This window comes from Orbicella franksi, chromosome 1 (genome assembly GCF_964199315.1).
Source record: "Orbicella franksi chromosome 1, jaOrbFran1.1, whole genome shotgun sequence".
In the NCBI taxonomy this organism is placed as follows: Eukaryota; Metazoa; Cnidaria; class Anthozoa; order Scleractinia; family Merulinidae; genus Orbicella; species Orbicella franksi.
Genome location: NC_138145.1, coordinates 35,026,992 through 35,045,744, shown reverse-complemented (window position 1 = coordinate 35,045,744; position 18,753 = coordinate 35,026,992). Strand labels below are relative to the sequence as shown.

General features: G+C 39.7%; 1 protein-coding gene across 2 annotated transcripts in view; it reads right to left on the bottom strand.

Annotated features, from left to right (window-relative positions):
- Nucleotides 1-18,753, bottom strand: part of LOC145480530 (nephrocystin-1-like) — a 196,033-nt gene that overhangs the window by 165,322 nt on the left and 11,958 nt on the right. The window contains exon 1 of one of the 2 annotated variants that reach the window (XM_081458782.1): nucleotides 15,367-15,382. The exons of the other annotated variant lie outside the window; for it this stretch is intronic. The gene's annotated coding sequence lies outside the window, so the exon portion shown is untranslated. Of the gene's footprint in view, nucleotides 1-15,366; nucleotides 15,383-18,753 lie in introns of those variants that run through there. 2 annotated transcript variants of the gene reach the window in all.

Genomic DNA, 18,753 nt, shown 5'->3' with positions numbered 1-18,753 from the left:
GTGTATTGATGGCTTTAGTCTTTTATTACAAAGATATATTAGAAAAGGTAACGATGCAAAGAACCCAGCAATTCTCAGCTTTTTCTTTGTCACCGAAAGAACCTAGTTAAATGCAGCGCATGCGCAGTTGCTCGAAAAATTGAGACCGATTGCTTTTGCAGAAAGTTGCCGATTTCTAACGATCCAGTCATTAGAATTTCAAGAAATTTGGCAAAAAAAATAGTTCAGAAACCACGTGAATGATCTATCACAAAAAATCTGAATTTTGCAATAGGGAATTTTAAATAATTCAGAACATGCAGTGAAAACGATTTACAGCGAATTACGAAAATCGTCTGTGTCAAAATTTTATTAGAACAGTGCTGACAGAAGGGATTTAAAGTCAATTCGTAGTGGGCAAATGATGAAAAAAATCTAACGACTGGATTTTTTTTTAAATAAACAAAAACCATTTTTTAAGCCTTGTTTTTAACCAGCCCCGTTGCCATGGCAACAGCACACACCTTAGCCAAAATGCGAGAATAAACCCTTCTGAGGTTAACCTTGACTCTTGCAAAAAACGGGCGCCAAAGCATAAATAGTTTAAAAGTAATGGTGAATTAGGCATAGGCACTTGAAAACTAGGTTCGGCCACCTTAAAGGATTTCCGTTGAAGGTGGACAGTTGGTAAACCCGCTAGTTTCGCTGTTGAGTTGCGGTCGAGGACGTTGCTGCCAAAGACGAAATAGCTTGAGGTGAAACAGCTGCAAGGCAAGGTTGATCGGGGTTTTGCTTTGTTATAAATCGATTGACGATCGCGGAAAACTCATATACTATTCAGGCCAAGCTGATTTGCTGCATAGAGAGCTTCGAGGTCTTCGCTGGAAATTTGTCGCAGAAATTGGTTGTGGAAGAAATCAATCCCTGTCGCGCAAGATCTTTCAGTGATGTATCTACAAGTTCGTTTGTTAGCATACTTGAATGGAAAACGGCTTTCTTTGAGCGGTACAAGATAAAAATCTGTCCAGCACGGAACGAATGGCTTTCATAGTGTTGCGACTGTATCATGGTTTTCCTTTCACGTTTCTGGCATCTACGTAAAAACTTTTCAACATAGTTGACAGTTCTGCCTGCTCCATGTTTTCAAGTGCGACTGGAATTTTTCTCTCCTTCTTCCATGCCAAAGTTGCACGAGAACGGTTGCTCTAATTCATTTAATCACAGTGTATTAATTCTCTATTTTATAAAATGACTCAGTTTAAATTTGCGTAGGACTAAATTTTAAAAGTCTACTCGTAACTTTCTTCACCTTCAAAGACATTGACAGCATATTTTGTTGACTTTTTAGTACTTTCCGGAACAGCATTTGCGACCAGCTTTTCTTAATAATGTAACTATCGCTAGACTCAACAGAACGAGTGTGGTTTTCTTCCATGTAAAATAAGAGAAGGAAAAGTTGAAACTCTTGTGCTGACTATGTTTCTATTCGACGGAGGCAATCGGAGGACAAATATCGACGCAGGCGGGGGTTATTGCGTGATAACTGTCCCGTGAGTGTTCACCACGTGACGTAAAGTAACCAATAAAGTCGCGCCAAAATTAATAGGTGGGTTATAATATTGCATAAGCACACGTAGTCCTCAGCTTTCTTGAAGGTTTGAGGATTTTTTAAAACCTGAGAATCTCTCCTCTGATGAGAGAGTTAATGAAAATAGTGAAAAGTCTCCCTATGACGGTTGATAGTTAATGAAGATAGTGAACACTTGAGGCGTAATCGAATCGTCGGATTCACAAATTGGCAGACAATATGATATTTGAAATGTAAACCACCTTTGCCTCTAATCTAATCCCTTCTAAACGGCTCAAAAAGACCCAGGAACACTGGTAAATAACAGGGCGTTTATTTTACATGAACATCAATGATTATGTTATTACTGATACAGTGTTCGCATCCTCTGTTCTTTGGGCGAGCAAGAAGATTCTCATGAACGCAAATCGAATGGGAGCTTTAAAATTGCCTACAGGCCAAAATGTAAGCTAGTTCTTTTGTTTTTAAAGCGGTGTTGCGGTGATCGCAAACCCGTCGCTGTGCGATGTTTGTTTTTTTCACGCTACGGTGTTCAGTGAATTAAAGTTATTTGCGGTGCTGTGGATTCTTGTTTGACCTTCTTTAAGAGTGCATCCACGGTAGGACCAGGCAGGGGCGGCACAAGCTATCTCGCCGATTTCGATGTAACTTGGCCAGTTTGAAGGGGTTCACCCAAAACTACTTCAGTCTAAGTTTAAGGAAATTTGGTCAAAACCGGGGGGGAGTTGACCACACCCCTTGTTTTTTCAACAAAAATGACCAAATATAACCCCAAAAATGGTGAAAAGTAAAACGCTCTACTGCTATAAGAATTCAACCAAATCTTTTCAAATTTTCAGTGAATGTTATCCTACCCCAAAACAATCTATTGTCTACGTTTCGTTCTTCTACGACTAGTTCCCATTACACAAGTCGTCTCAGACAAGACCCCCCTCTCACCCAATAGTCAAAACTGTTAAAATACCCAAAGTTTAGGCCAAAATATCTCCAATGGCGGAGCATGCTTCAAAAAACGGAGCATACCGTTTAAAGGGTGGGACTTCATGCTAACATTATCTGCAAAAAAATCTTTGGGCACTCACTGAACTATTCCACAAGAGGGCTGCAAACACTTCGTCCACCACAGGGTACCGGCGTCAATTTTTTTCATTATAACGCGCAAATTCGGTAATTATGACACAGCAACAGACAGAAAATGTCACAAAATGGTTACACACCGTACACTTTAATGAAATAGAACCATTTCTATCTAATCGCTCAACAAAAAAAGAAAAATTCGCCCACCACAGGATACCCACGTCAATTTTTTTTTTTTTTTCATTATAACGCGCTAATTCGGTAATAATGACATAGCAACAGACAGAAAATGCCGCAAAATGGTTACACACCATAAACTTTAATGAAATAGACCCATTTTGAAGGCTTTTGTTTGTCCTAAGCCATCAAAATAACAATCGGCGGCTTAATGATGGCCTCTATTATTGTATAAGTGAACTATGTGACAGGACTTACTCTTCGCTAAGTTAAACACGCGAGTCACAGAACACTATTAAAATGCTTACATTGTCCCTATTTGAACGTTAGAATGATTGTATAATGAAATTTGCTTTTGTTCGTCTAATAAAGGAATAATATATTTGCTTGAAACTTGCACGACTGACATCGCATCTTGATACAGTGTTGATACAGAAAACGTTATCAAAAAGAACTCGCTCTACTGCAAATATATTGATTGGCTTACGTCTCAATGTTGGTTGCCTAATATGCCTAAAAAGAAGAAAAGCGTTTGGCTGTAAAATAATCCCTGGAAATTACTTCCTGGCAAGCGCTTACATATTTGTAATTTGATAGCTTGATTTGATCTGCCATAATAACTACAAAGAGAACAAACTTTCGCCCTAAAAATACAAATTGATGCGCACGAATCGACTTGTTTTGTTTTCTTCTAAAATATGAAGTACATGTATAACGGTTTGGCGATACTAAATGTTGAATTGGGGCTTAGGATATGTAATAGACCTAATAGCCCAGATACATCAAAAGATTCACTGGCTTTCTATAAATAGACTGTTGATTACGAAAAGGCGTGCAAGTGCATGGAGGATATTTCAAAGTGTTTTATATCATTCGCAGTTTTTTCCCTTGAATTCTTTCGTCAGTGATGTAAAGGCGCACTTGAGAGAATTACAAACAACATAATCATGTGTAGCCTCTGAAAGAGAGATGATACTTGCCTGTGTCAGTTTGTTTGATGAGGAGGGTGAGGATATGTTATTTTTCCAGAGCATCGCGCTTTACTTGGAGTAAAATAATGTCCTTCAAGAAAGTGCCAGCATCCGCTGCATGGCCGCCGTAAGGGTAAAGTATTCAGAAGGGTGAATTTGAAAATTTTGAAAGAGATAAAGGAAACGTGGGACGTTTTGGTTCCCGTAGGCTCAGGAAAGCATGGCCACTAAATGTAAATACGGTTCTTATGCATGCTTTGGTTTCTTGGTGGTTTCGCCCCATGTAAGGGAATCAAGACATGTTTCGATTCTGGATTCCTCGCAGTGGATTTCGGATTCCAGTCTTTGTCAGTGGAACTTGGGTTCCAGATTTCAATCGTTAGTGGGATTCCAGATTCCTTGAGCTGTATTCCTGCCGTAGCAATTGGAAAGAAGAAGCCTGAAAAAAATCAGGGCTTCAACAGGATTCGAACCCGTGACCTCCGCGATACCGGTGCGATGCTCTACCAACTGAGCTATGAAGCCACACATTGGGAGCGAGGTCAATTAGTTGAGTTTTACACAACAAAAGCAGTGAGGTCTGTATCAAAACAAGGTCAACTCCAGCCTCGCTGCCATTCAAAGGCCAGGTCACTGAGCACACAACTGTAAAATGGTCTATTGTTTTATTGATAAACGCAATGTTAGAGTGGGAAAGGAGTTTCTTTTTTCTTTCTTTCTTTTTTGTGGGAAGGGGGGAGGATGGAAGATCTAGTAAGAAATTAGTTATAAGTTATAGGGTATAATATTTATTTCGGATAAGAAAAACAAACAAATAGGCAATTGTGTGGTGAATTTTGATCTACAAGAGTTTTATTCTATTTTGAAATCTTCCAAGTCAGTTTGCCTTTCCGTTGTTTTCTTTTTTTGTATGTTAGCTAGATTACCTTCTCACAGGAGCCCAAGGTCATAGGCTCCTGCTTCTAATCGATCATTTTTCCCAGGAGAGGCGTAAAGCAGGGCACTTCTCTCAAAAGCTACAGTGACTATATTGCAGGCTGTTATCATTGCGCATTTCTTCTTCTCAGTCTTCCAAGCCTTGCACAGCGCGTTAGTGTCCGCACAGCTCGTTATGACTTCAGTGAGGCCTAAGCTGGGCTGTGGCCGCCGAGCTGCCGCCCTGAATATTAGGTGCTACATTAATGTGGACAATGACGTCAGGACAGCCAGTGATATGAAAGCTGCTATCGACTGGCAGTGGGGCATCAAAGGTTGCTACTCAGTGGTGCGCAAGGTTGATGAAAGGTCCCAAAACATGACCAAGCACTCGCTTAGTGCCACACAGTCTTTGATCATCGCTTGTCGGGCCCACAATGTCGGACCTCGAAAGGTTTTTTTCCGCGGCGTCGCTGGCTCTTCTCGCCACCTCTCAAGGTCCGACGAACTTACAAGTTTACCAGGCGTTCAATAGTCCTGACATGCTGACTGGTGTCTTCCGTGCCCCTTCCAGCACGAGGGAAAAGCAGCCTGCAGTACCTCCAATGAAGCCTATAGCCGTAGAAGGGTTTCAGCTCGAAGAAGAAGAGAGTGTGGTCTTTCATTGCCCAGAGGAGGGTTGTATAAAGGTTTACCAAAGTCACAGCAGCCTTCAGCGACACCCTGATGCCGGGAAACACCTTCTGGCGTTAGAGAGAGAAAGAAAGAGTCCACGTACAACGTGATAAAGAAAAAGTGGGCAGAGACGTGCAAGTCAATTTCTGGTAGCTACATGGAAGCAGCTCATCCGCCCACATCTGCATCTGCCTCAGTTTCCCCAGCCAGTCGAAACTGACGCACCGCCAACAGCTGACATGGGCTGGGCACTAAAAAAGACCAAGAAGTCTGCTCATTTCACCACCAAAGTGCGCCAATATTTGCGTGAAGTATTCCTCAAGGAGAGGACACTGGGAATAAAGCAACGGCTGAGGATATAGCAGCACGAATGAGGTCTATGCAAACCGCTGAGGAAACGAAGGTGTTCACCAAAGACGAGTGGCTGACATCTACCCAGATTTCCAGAAATTACAGTAGATTGGCCGCATTAAACGGGAGTGGGGCTCTTCATAGATCAGAGGAGGCGAGGCCAGCACCGGCAGAACCGGTACCCAAGGAAGCAGAAAGCGAAGATGAGAAGGAAGACCCGTACGTGGCTGAAGCTCTCATCATTAGAACACGGCTTCAAATCAGGAGGGAGCTAGAGCTGTAACTTCACTTTCGATCAGAGTGTTTATCTGCTTATTCATATTTATTTTGACTTTTCTCTTTAATAGTTTTTACAAAGGACAGTTCTTTAGGGCTCAGGTCACAAAAACATGCAGTTGATATTGTTTTCAGTATTGCGAGGTCTTTCTGATAAAGTTTTCTGCATCAAGATGTGATGTGGCGTGGAAGTTTCCAGCAAATGTATTATTCCTTTATGAGACGAACAAAAGCAAATTTCATTATAAAATCATTCTAACGTTCAAATAGACAATGTGAGCATTTTGATTCGCGTGTTTGACTAAGCAAAGAGTAAGCCCTGCGAGTGCTTATACAATAATAGAGGCCATCATTAAGTCGCCGATTGTTATTTTCATGGCTTAGGACAAACAAAAGCCTTCAAAATGGTTCTATTTCATTAAAGTTTATGGTGTGGGATTATTTTACAGCCAAACGCTTTTCTTCTTTTTAGGCATATTAGGCAATCAACATTGAGACGTAAGCCAATCAATATATTTGCAGTAGAGCGAAGTCTTTTTGATAACGTTTTCTGTATCAACACTGTATCAAGATGCGATGTCAGTTGTGCAAGTTTCAAGCAATTATATTATTCCTTTATTAGACGAACAAAAGCAAATTTCATTATACAATCATTCTAACGTTCAAATAGGGACAATGTAAGCATTTTAATAGTGTTCTGTGACTCGCGTGTTTAACTTAGCAAAGAGTAAGTCCTGTCACATAGTTCACTTATACAATAATAGAGGCCATCATTAAGCCGCCGATTGTTATTTTGATGGCTTAGGACAAACAAAAGCCTTCAAAATGGGTCTATTTCATTAAAGTTTATGGTGTGGGATTATTTTACAGCCAAACGCTTTTCTTCTTTTTAGGCATATTAGGCAATCAACATTGAGACGTAAGCCAATCAATATATTTGCAGTAGAGCGAAGTCTTTTTGATAACGTTTTCTGTATCAACACTGTATCAAGATGCGATGTCAGTTGTGCAAGTTTCAAGCAATTATATTATTCCTTTATTAGACGAACAAAAGCAAATTTCATTATACAATCATTCTAACGTTCAAATAGGGACAATGTAAGCATTTTAATAGTGTTCTGTGACTCGCGTGTTTAACTTAGCAAAGAGTAAGTCCTGTCACATAGTTCACTTATACAATAATAGAGGCCATCATTAAGCCGCCGATTGTTATTTTGATGGCTTAGGACAAACAAAAGCCTTCAAAATGGGTCTATTTCATTAAAGTTTATGGTGTGTAACCATTTTGCGGCATTTTCTGTCTGTTGCTATGTCATTATTGCCGAATTAGCGCGTTATAAGGAAAAAAAATTGACGTGGCTACCCTGTGGTGGGCGATTTTTTTTTTTTTTTTTTTTTTGAGCGATTAGATAGAAATGGTTCTATTTCATTAAAGTGTATGGTGTGTAACCATTTTGTGACATTTTCTGTCTGTTGCTGTGTCATAATTACCGAATTTGCGCGTTATAATGAAAAAAATTGACGCCGGTACCCTGTGGTGGACGAAATGTTTGCAGCCCTCTTGTGGAATAGTTCAGTGAGTGCCCAAAGATTTTTTTGCAGATAATGTTAGTATGAAGTCCCACCTTTCAGACGGTATGTTCCGTTATTTGAAGCATGCTCCGCCATTGGAGATACTTTGCCCTAAACTTTGGGTATTTTAACAGTTTTGACTATTGGGTGAGAGGGGGGTCTTGTCTGAGACGACTTGTGTAATAGGAACTAGTCAAAGAAGGACGAAACGTAGACAGTAGATTGTCTTTGGGTAGGACAACATTCACTGAAAATTTGAAAAGATTTGGTTGAATTCTTATAGCAGTAGAGCTTTTTACTTTTTACCATTTTTGGGGTTATTTTTGGTCATTTTGTTAAAAAAACAAGGGGGGTGGTCAACTCCCCCCCGGTTTTGACCAAATTTCCTTAAACTTAGACTGAAGTAGTTTTGGGTGAACCCCTTCAAACTGGCGAAGTTTCATCGAAATCGGCGAGATAGCTTGTGCCGCCCCTGCCTGGTCCTATCTTGGATGCACTCTTAATCTCAATTGTATTTTTCCCCAAAATTTACGGATTATCACTTTTTAATTTTTGTTCTTTAATTTTGGCTTTCACCAACGGTCAAATCAGGGAAGCTCAGAACAGTGAAAAGTACTTTCTCCTAGCGAAACTAAAACCTTCATAATTCGTGTGCAACTTGGCCTTGTGGGACTCGATAACTAGTTCACTTCTTCGAGGACTCGAGGGAATCATAGAAAAAAAGGGCGCGTCCTACACTCCGTGCCTCTATTCTATATCTCTCCCCTGTCTTCCCAGACGTGATCCACGTGAATATAGCAAATGCCTCGGGTTTTTTTTTTTTTTTTTCTTTTTTTTCATTTGCACTAAGAAAGAATAAAACTCCACAAAATAATACGACGGGGAGTCCCAAATTTATAGTCTTTATAAATAATACTTCTTTTTATTTTCATTTGCAATATGTAACAAATAAAAAACCACTCAGTGTCTGTAGTCCTTTGAAAAACTCACACATTTTAGATCACTTTTCGCCACTATTTTACTATTTAAGAAATAAAAAACGTGTACCGTGTTTCTATCGAGTTATAGAAACACGAGTGGACGTTTGCAAGAACGAGAAATGCTGTGGGAACATGAGTCGCAGGCGAGCGTTTCCACAGCTTTTCCGAGTTCTCCCAAACTTTTACGATTGTTTCTATAACTCGATGGTAACACGGAGAACATGTTTTCGATTTCTTTTAGAAAACAACGCGACGAAAAAACGGAAAACAACTTGTTAACGTTCATTATCAAAATATACATTCCCTTTGCTCGCGCCTTCATTACGTCAACAGCTCGTGCTAGGTCTGTGTTGCAATCGAGTTTTAGTATAAATCTACCAGCTTTCTATCACTTTCGTTCACGAATGCCGTTCTCTGATTAGCTACGCTACTCACTACTACTCTATTCTGTGATAGATAGTGAGTAGCGTAGCAGTGTTCCCTTGTTAACAAAACGACGGCCGCTTCTTCGCGTTTTCGAAATGTCTGCGAAGAGGAGTTAGGTTAAATTTTGAACGGCTAGTAGATTTATACCAAAACATTTAGATCATTCGCTCTCGCTTTCTATCGCGTGACAGTTGACTCGGACTGCGCCTTCGTCAACTATCACGCGATAGAAATCTCGAGCTCATAATCTAATTATTCAATAGAAACACGATTTTTAACCAATAAGCGCGCGTATTTTCTTAGGACTATTTTCCAATGAGCCGAAGTTTGCGGACGGGGTCATTTTGATTGCAATGCAGTCACGATGATACGTTTGTATTTAATTTCGATCAAGTTTTGCTTTTCTTTGTTGTGTATTGTAATGTTCTTAAGCCGTTTCATATTTCACTTTAGTTGTTTGCTTGAGGGCCACTGATTTCTAACGGAGCTGTTATGTGTAGACTTAGGGTAAATAAAGTATATTATTGCTTTTATTATTACATACTGTGGTCGCTATTTCTTTTCGCACTGGCGAAGAATCCAAAGTTCAATCTTAAAGTATTCCATTATTAATATGATCTGCTCACGCAAAATATATTTTGTAACGTTTCGCTAATTACACTGGAGTATGTTCATTATGTATGGTTCGTGTTAACTGTAGAAGTACTTTAGGCGTGAATCCCTAAGGGGCTAGTAGGCTATTTAAGAATTTGTAAGTTATGCAAGAGCCACTCGAAGGCATCTCTTTAAACTTTGCTTTTGTTGTTATGTCGTCGTATACTGAACGAGCGAGCGTTCCCGCTTCGATCGCGCAATCCTTCACTGAGGGAGATCCTGTTCATAAGACTGCTTCACGAACATTGTTTCCTCGTCTTTTGGACGTTACGTTTGATCAGAGGTTCGCTGCATTCAAACGCGATCTCGACGAGAAACAAGCCGCCACTCAGTCTCAACTGTAGAAGCTAAAAACGGTATCCAAAGCTTCGAGTTCTTTCAATTCTAAAGTACAATACGAGTCTAGCAACTCTCTGCTTGATGCAACAGACGGGACCATCAAGACCATCTCAAAAGGAAACCTTTCAGCAGCCAAGTTATTTCGTTCCGTGGACAAGAACCCCGCTGTTTGGGCAGCAGTGCAAGTACGAGTCGGACGAACTCGCCGAAGATTCAGAGGAAGAGAAAAAGCTCTGATCAGCCGAAAGACGAGCGCTAGCCAAGATCCGGGAGAAAAAGCGGAAAAATGCGTCTAGCTGGCCAACTCTACAGCTACCCGCTCTACATCCAGTGAAGCTCCATGTACTCATGCTCTGTCCACTGGCAATTATTTTTCTTCTAATCAGCCTTTTTGTTTTTTCCGCATGCAGTCCTTTCGTGGACGTCAGCCTCAACTAGCAGACAAGTGTTTCAGCTGCGGCCAAAGAAGCCTCTGAGCAAATCCATCTTCCCGCCCAAGCCGTTTTAGAGGAGCCGCTGCAGCCCCTCCAAGCAGTAAAAATACATACTTATGGCAAATACCAAGCTACATTGAAGAGAATGGGATAAGATGAGTATATAATTTATTCAATATAATCAAATGATTGGGAGACTTTGACCCAGTTGAACTTATTGATAATTTTGTTGAACCATGTGATTCAAGGTTTTTTGGAAGTCTTGGAAAGACAATTTACTCTAAGGGGCTGAAAAATTTCTGTAGCTGTTCATTTATCGTTCGCGTAAATTTTGGATATGTCAACTGCGTCCATTACTTTTGACTTTGTCATGACAACCACAAACTTCGTATAGGTTTGGACAAAAATCAACTTTTTCGACATACTTGTGTATTTTTTTTTTCAGCTTTGTTCATCATTTTGCTAATTTTACCAAATTGTACATTTCATAAGCATTCTGGCTTCATAAGCATTCTAAGTTATTTTTTGACTTTTTTAAGAAAATAGTAAAATCCAAGATGACGGATCCAAAATGGCGGGTCAAATGACGTCATGCTACTTCACAGCCAAAAATTATCTCATTATTTTATAGAGCAAGCTCAGGGCTTTCTATTTAATGAATGTAAATTTATTTTCTGTGCCTTAATAGAACGAAAACCCAAGGAGGGGGTTTCATCCCCCTTGTACCACGATGGGGGCATTAGTCCGAGGGTTAACGATTGTATTAGCCCTAATGACTGAATGAATGAATAAAAGACTGATTATCAGGACGGAACGCATTATATTTAAGTTAAAGGCAACCTTAAGGTTAATGTAGAGTTTTGAAATCATATAAGTGCTTCTTGCTTTATTCGCGATACTATTTTTGTTGGGTATCAGATTCTCTTTATTTACATTCTACCCTCAGCTAAGTTTTCTAATAATCACTCAGCCATCCAGTCCAGTATAGTGATTTGTCGAGCAGGTTATTTCTGATCTTCTGGCCACAGGTTTAGTGGTCGAGTGCGCGTGTGTTCCTGCTGTTGTTAACCCGTTGTCAGTTTCCATACAGTTAGAGTTCTGGAAGAATAATGTTTCTTATCTCAATTCAAGTGTTTTGCAGACGTTGCGTGCAGACTATCTCGTATTGTATACTCGGATGTTAGCGCTATTGGATTGGCTGCTTTCATTGCCATTGGTAACATGCCTGTTTTTGCACAAAAACTGAGATTCTATGTAGACGAATACCAGATCGAGTACCACGTGGAGAGAACTCCACTGTGTTTGTTTTGCTTTGAAAAGTTTGCAAATCTTCTTTCAGGGTGCTCTGGTAAGTGGTTTACTGACAACCAAACTGTACCTTTGATCGTCGATTCTGGTAGTATAAAACTGTGTTCGCTTCAACTCGCCGGTGATATATTTGATACCGCCAAAGAAAGTAATATCAAAATCGAGGCTGAGTTGATACCTCGTTCAGCTGATTACTTATGCAAGATCGTCGATTGATGACTGGTCAGTTAAAGATAGCTATTTTCATGAAGTAACCCCTTATTGGGGTCCCTGTTCAATTGATTACTTTCCCAGTTAAAAAAAAAAAAAAAAAGATTCAAGTTTTCCCAGTTTCTATTCGAATATTCCCTGGCATTTAGTTGGGTAGGAGAAACCTGTTGGCTGGTGCCACCTGTTTCGTTAGTTAAAAATGTCATCCGCCACATGTGTTTTTGTCAATAGAACTGGTTACTCCTTATTGGCCTTTCAGCTCCCTTTTGGCCTTTTTTGGTGGATCGTAGGTGGGGTTTCAGATCTTTTGTTATTGATTTTCTCTTCGTTGAGAACGGTAAAGATGTTTATCTCCATGGGGCAAATAACAGTTCCCTTTTGGCTCGGAGAATTTTAGTTACTTGTCGGGGCTGCACAGTACAGTATCCAGTAGAACCTGTCTATGGAGAAGTCATGCCGCGCGGTCACGATTACGCTGTTTTAGGCCGTTGGGCCATGTCATCTTTGTGCGGGACTGCCCGTTTATCATGTGTTGATCTTAGGTGATTGCACTGTTTTAGGCCATTGGGCCATGTCATTTTTGTACGGGACTGCCCGTTTATCATGTGTTGATCTTAGGTGATTGCACTGTTTTAGGCCATTGGGCCATGTCATTTTTGTACGGGACTGCCCGTTTATCATGTGTTGATCTTAGGTGATTGCACTGTTTTAGGTCGTTGGACCATGTCATCTTTGTGCGGGACCGCCCGTTTATCACGTGTTGATCTTAGGTGATTACATTGTTTAAGGCCGTTGAGCCATGCCGTTTTTGTGCAGAACTGCCAGTATATAGTGTGCTGAATGCAAGATTTAGGCCTCTCGGCCTTCCTTATGTTCTGATCTGCGTGTTGTTGCTTTTTTGTTTTTTCTAATTGTTCTCACATTTCTTTTGTTATCTTTCAAGTCTACAAAGTGGATGTGTGTTTACTTCAAAGGTTGCCCACTCAAGAGATCCAGACGGCTTCGCAAGTCAACGGAAGGTCTTCCCTTGCGTTCCTCTAAAGCAACGGCCCCTTCAACAACAGAGCGTTATTCAAGTGACTTTCAAACATTTAGAGAATGGTCTTCGCGCTTTGAGGAAGTCGCTTGTTTGCCGTCTGATGAGACGTCATTTGCTCCTTATTTGGAGTATTTTGCTGCAGCAGAGTTCCCTCTACTCCACACTTGAGTCTGTCTGTTATGGCATAAATTGGGCACACCATCGGTATGGCTTTCTGATTTGTGATTTGACTTGTGATAGAAGTGTTCTCGAGGCGGCTAAAATTGAGCTTGCAAAACCTGTTTCCATACAAAGGGGGGCGCTGTTACTCCCGAGATGATTTTGAGGACATATAATAGGTTTGCGCGCCCCAAGGCTAATCCCTCTAATCATCGCTTAGCTGCAATTTGCGTGACTGCCTAATCGGCTTTTCTCCGCGTCAACGAGTTAGCTAGCCTTCGTTGTTGTGACGTTAGTTTTTGCGATGCATTTGTCAGAATTTATACATGTGAGAGCAAAACAGATGTTTATTATATGTAATTTTTAGTTTTAATTTTATGAATTTATTTTCTTCAAAGATAGAGCATATTTTGCTCTCAAAAAATTCGTAGTAAAATAAAGTTTTAGACTTGGCATGCGTTTGCGGAACTAGGATATCTTATACACTTGTTTGATCTACATAGCTTAAGAACAGGGGCCGCTAAGGAGCAGGCATCAGTAATCTACACTCTTTATGTCACGGCAGATGGGAGACTGATCGAGCCAAGGACGGCTAGCTACGGCTATGTTACGATAAGTTAGAATCTTTACTTTCAGTTTCTTGAAGTTTGCACACTTAGATTCCTTTGTTCTCTTTCTTTATTTTCGAAAGCGGGCATCAATAAACGAGATGCCCGCCCCTGATTCTGTGTTTGTGTTTATTAAGATTAGTTACAAAATATTTTATAATCGTTTCAGGGTGATTAGAGTATAAATATATTTTGTAACGTTTCGCTAATTACACTGGAGTATGTTCATTATGTATGGTTCGTGTTAACTGTAGAAGTACTTTAGGCGTGAATCCCTAAGGGGCTAGTAGGCTATTTAAGAATTTGTAAGTTATGCAAGAGCCACTCGAAGGCATCTCTTTCAACTTTGCTTTTTAATTTTTCTGTTTATTCACTGCTGTATTTTCTTTATGATGATGTAACGCTCGCTGTATCCTGCATCAATAAACGAGATGCCCGCCCCTGATGCTGTGTTTGTGTTTATTAAGATTAGTTACAAAATATTTTATAATCGTTTCAGGGTGATTAGAGTATAAGAGCAGATTAGTAAATGCATGCTTGGAAGGAATGCATGATTTTCAGGAGTGCGCGTCTGTTAGTAAATCTTGTAATTTTGTCTTGCATATATGACAAAAACCCAGAAAACACACTGAGGAAATGCGCGCAGGAACGCAAAATGTGCACAGAGCGTAACACACCAGAAAACGCGCTTAAACAGGGGTTCAAAATGCAGGGAGGAATGCACAGAACTAACGGACCAGAGGAGGCAATTAAGAAGTCTCGCCACACCCAACAAAAAAAGCAGACGGCGTAGGAACTTTAATTAACGACGAAACACACGATAGAATGCATTAGGCTCGCATTTTCCAACTGGACCTGGTTATGACAGGTTTAAATATTTGAAATGCTTCAAGCTATGGAACCGTCACGTCGCCTTCCTCAAGTGAACACTGAGTGTTGGTTGTCACGAGGTCTACATTGGGGGAGGTCACGTGAAAAAATACATCGGTACAGGAACACGGTCTCGATTGAGGGTTAGGGCCTGGCACCGGATTTCAATCGCCTCCTTTATACTTGTTCCAATGTCAAGTCGAGATAGTGCTTCATAAATTGCCTGCGCGGACAGTCTTGTAATAAAGTTTGCTGTAGTACGCCAAGTAACCGTGTGTTCTCAAGTGTCAAGTTGCCGCAAGTTTTGATAAGTCGAGAGTGAAGCGGTCTACATTGAAAGGTTTGTTAAGTCTATCAGAAGAGAGTAAACTTTCTAGAGCAGTTCGTTTGCACCAGTGGTTAAGAATTCAAAGAAGCCGTTCCTAAAAAAAGAAAATAAAAATAATAAATGGTTCTCCTGGATGATTCAATATGGCAAAGTAAACAGGCTTGCCATACGGTCTGATTCAAAAATTTTCAGCGAAAACAACTTTCTTAGTAAGCTTTTCCGATCCAATTCAAATTACATACAATACCATCCAGTTATCTGATATATAATACTATTTTTTTTCCAACAGGAGAATTTGAGATACTCCTATTCCCTTCATGCGACAGAAATTGGAGTTTTGGGCAGCATTAAAGAGTTAACTGACATTTAAAGCAACCAAGAAGGAAATAAATTCATCAATAGTTTGAAACTGAGAAAACAATGTTCTCACCTTTTCTCTTTCGTCGTTTCCCCAAATGTACGGGGGCAGTTCAGCGGAACTTAATATTGGGAAAACACTGTCCGTGTAAACCTCCCTGAAGAATCTCCTCATGTGTGACCCGTCCCTCTAAACAAAACAACAAAGCACTAATAAGCCTCGTTCAATGTATCAATATTTTAACATGGCTCCGAGGCTTTCGGGTAATTTTAAATTGTTAAGTTTCTTTTGTCTCTCAATTCCCAAAAGAGACTTGGATACAAAGGAAACAAAACCAAATATAGAACGCCTCAGAACTATACTAGAACACTGATATATCGAACGTGGCCTATTGTTAATGAAGACAACATTTTAAATATTGTATTATGTTTAAAATAAAGAAAAGCATTAATATCTGTAGAAAACAAAATATCTGTAAAAAAAAAATCAATATCTGTAGGGGTTCCATGAAAGAGAACGTTCAGAGTGAAATACTATTTAACAGCAGGGTAACAGTAGTTTCTAACAAAAGAAATTGAATAAGTTGCAAAATAAATTGACTACATCTTTAATTTAACTTTCGTTTGTTCTTCTCGTCCCAGCGGCGCTGTCAAAATTAAAAGTATGGTAATGCTCAATGCAACTCTTGTAAAGTTTTACATGAAACGGCATTTAATTTTCAATATTATAAATTATATCGTTTGAAATACACGATTTTCAAATTGGAGACTTTTAAGGCGGAAAGTGACGATATTACAAACACTGAAAGTTGCGCTCTTTTGGCCAAAAAAATGTCTGGGGGAATGGGTCTAGTTGAGTCAAATCACAGAGCAGGGCAAATCACCACAAAACAAAGCAAAACAAAACAAAACAGAACAGAACAGAACAGAACAAAACAAAAGCAGTGAAACAAAGAAATACAGGTATCAACTAAGAGAAAACAGTAAGGGATAAAAGTTTAAAACTTTCACCAGAATGGCACCTTTGATTTCTTAAAATCCTGTCACAAAATCGCACTTGATGAATTGCAGCCTACTTCTATCCTTATAATCTTGTACTTTTTCACTAAAATTGCTTGTCTTACTTTGGTCTGTAGAATCCTTTAACCAATTTGTTTGTATAATCACAGGCATTGGCACCATGACATGGAATTTTGGAAGGATAACTTACAATAATCAGCCGGGACACTTCCCCTTTTACATTGTTAATGTGTGCTCACGTGATAGCCACGTGTTTACCTTAAGAGCATCCATGACGTCACTGGTATAAAGAATATTGCGAAATGTCGATATCACAGCATCCGTAATAAAGCCTGAAACACGAAACATAAACACGTTTCAGCAGAATGAATTGCATAAGTGAAGCTTTCTTTGTGCCTGGTGAGAGATTGCTATGTTTGCTTTATTTAAACGGAGTGAGAACCAATTATTTCCTCGATAATAAGAAAAAAGTCAAAGGTCTGAGCAAGAGGCTTTGACATTGCACATGCACACAGAGCATTCAAATAATAGACTGTTTTCGATAATATTAAAATTCAGCTTGGAAGTGAGGCCTAGAGAACACAAACAAAGGAAAATAAATGACATGTTTATTCATTCATTTTGTTTGTGTCCTCTAGGCCTCACTACCAAGCTAATATATCGACAGTGACCTGTTACCTGCAAGTTGTGAGGCGCGCCCTTCATCCATTATAACCTTGGTCAGCAGTTGCCGGTACAAAGAAATGGATTGAGCGTACATGTGACATGTTAACAAGGTGTCCGGTAACATGCTACAGAGATACAAAATAGCAACTTATGAAATATTGTCACTGGTCAATGACAGCAAATAGAGAAGAGTAAAACAAAAAGCAGAATATTGAGATGAAAACCTGGATTATCATGCTTGCATTGATACATCATCATAACTCAATTCGTCCCCCCACCGTCCCCCCCCCCCCCCAAAAAAAAAACCCCACATTTTTCAGGCTGAGTCAAACTGGTGTTAATTTAAAAAGAAGAAAAACGCATACATACAAAACGATGGGACTTGCTCGTACATGTCTTTTTTTTGGTGTGGAATCAGCTTTACTGTCAGTCGTGGTTGGCGATTAGAACGAACTTGCTGGAAACGGAGAAAAAAAACAACAGGCAGAAACGATGACAGAACATGAAAAAACAAATAAACAATAATAAAACTAGCACGAGAATTTATAGGCTCCTTTCCAAGTTTCATTCAGGGAAAGAGAATTTGTCAAGTCGATCAACTTGAGTTAATTTTATTTAACTCACACAAATACGTGAAAAGGGTATTACAATGAATCATTTATAATTTAAATTACACATGCATGATAACAACTATAAGAAAACAATACAAAGAAAATACGCGCGCTGATTGGTTAAAATCGTATTTCTATAACTCGATGGAAACACAGAACTAGCACGAGCTGTCGACGTAACGTAACGATGGCGCGAGCAACGAGAATTTACATTTTGATAATCAAAGTTAACAAGCTGTTTTCCTTTTTTCGTCGCGGTGTTTTCTAAAAGAAATAGAAAACATGTTCTCCGTGTTACTATCGAGTTATAGAAACACTCGTGAAAGTTTGGGAGAACTCGAAAGAGCTGTGGAAACGCCCGCCTGCAGCTCGTGTTCCGAGAGCATTTCTCGTTCTCCCAAACTTCCACTCGTGTTTCTATAACTCGATAGAAACACGGTATATGTTTTCTATTTCTTAAATAGTAAAATGGTGGTGAAAAGTGATCTAAAATGTGTGAGAAAACATGTACCATATTTCTATCGAGTTTTAGTATAAATCTACCCGCGTTCTATCACGAATGCCGTCCTCTGATTGGCTACGCTACTCACGTTCTATTCTGTGATAGATAGTGAGTAGCGTAGCATCGTGCGCTGGAGGCCGCTTCTTTGTGTTTTCGAAGTGTCTGTGAAGAGGATTTAGATGAAAGTTTTGAACGACTAGTAGATTTATACTAAAACAATTAGATTATTCGCTCTCGATTTCTATGCGTGATAGTTGACTCGACGATAGAAATCTCGAGCTCACAATGTATTTATTTAATAGAAACACTCGTGAAAGTTTGGGAGAACTCGGAAAAGCTGGGGAAACACTCCCCTGCGGCTCGTGTTTCCACAGCATTTCTCGTTCTCCCAAACTTCCACTCGTGTTTCTATTAAACAATTAGATTATGAGCTCAAGATTTCTATGCGTGATAGTTGACTCGGCGATAGAAATCTCGAGCTCACAATCTAATTGTTTAATTAATAGAAACATTCGTGAAAGTTCGGGAGAACTCGAAAAAACTGTGGAAACACTCGCCTGCGGCTTGTGTTCCCACAGCATTTCTCGTTCTCCCAAACTTCCACTCGTGTTTCTATTAAACAGTTAGATTATGAGCTCAAGATTTCTAGCACGATAGGGCG